Source organism: Ailuropoda melanoleuca, chromosome 8 (assembly GCF_002007445.2).
Source record: "Ailuropoda melanoleuca isolate Jingjing chromosome 8, ASM200744v2, whole genome shotgun sequence".
NCBI classification, from domain to species: Eukaryota; Metazoa; Chordata; class Mammalia; order Carnivora; family Ursidae; genus Ailuropoda; species Ailuropoda melanoleuca.
This window is the reverse complement of record NC_048225.1, coordinates 24551773-24552234: the sequence shown is the minus strand read 5'-3', so window position 1 is coordinate 24552234 and position 462 is coordinate 24551773.

Below are 462 nucleotides of genomic sequence, written 5' to 3'. Positions count from 1 at the left end.
AGCTGTGATCACCAAGACAGCATGGTACTGGCACAAAAACAGACACGTAGACCAATGGAACAGAATAGAGACTCCAGAAATGGACCCTCAACTTTATGGCCAACTAATCTTTGATAAAGCAGGAAAAAACATCCGGTGGAAAAAAGACAGTCTCTTCAATAAATGGTGCTGGGAAAATTGGACAGCTACATGCAAAAGAATGAAACTTGACCACTCTCTCACACCATACACAAAAATAAACTCCAAATGGATGAAAGACCTCAATGTGAGACAGGAATCCATCAAAATTCTAGAGGAGAACATAGGCAACAACTTCTATGACATCGGCCAGAGCAACCTTTTTCACGACACATCTCCAAAGGCAAGAGAAATAAAAGATAAAATGAACTTATGGGACTTTATCAGGATAAAGAGCTTCTGCACAGCCAAGGAAACAGTCAAAAAAACTAAGAGACAGCCCAC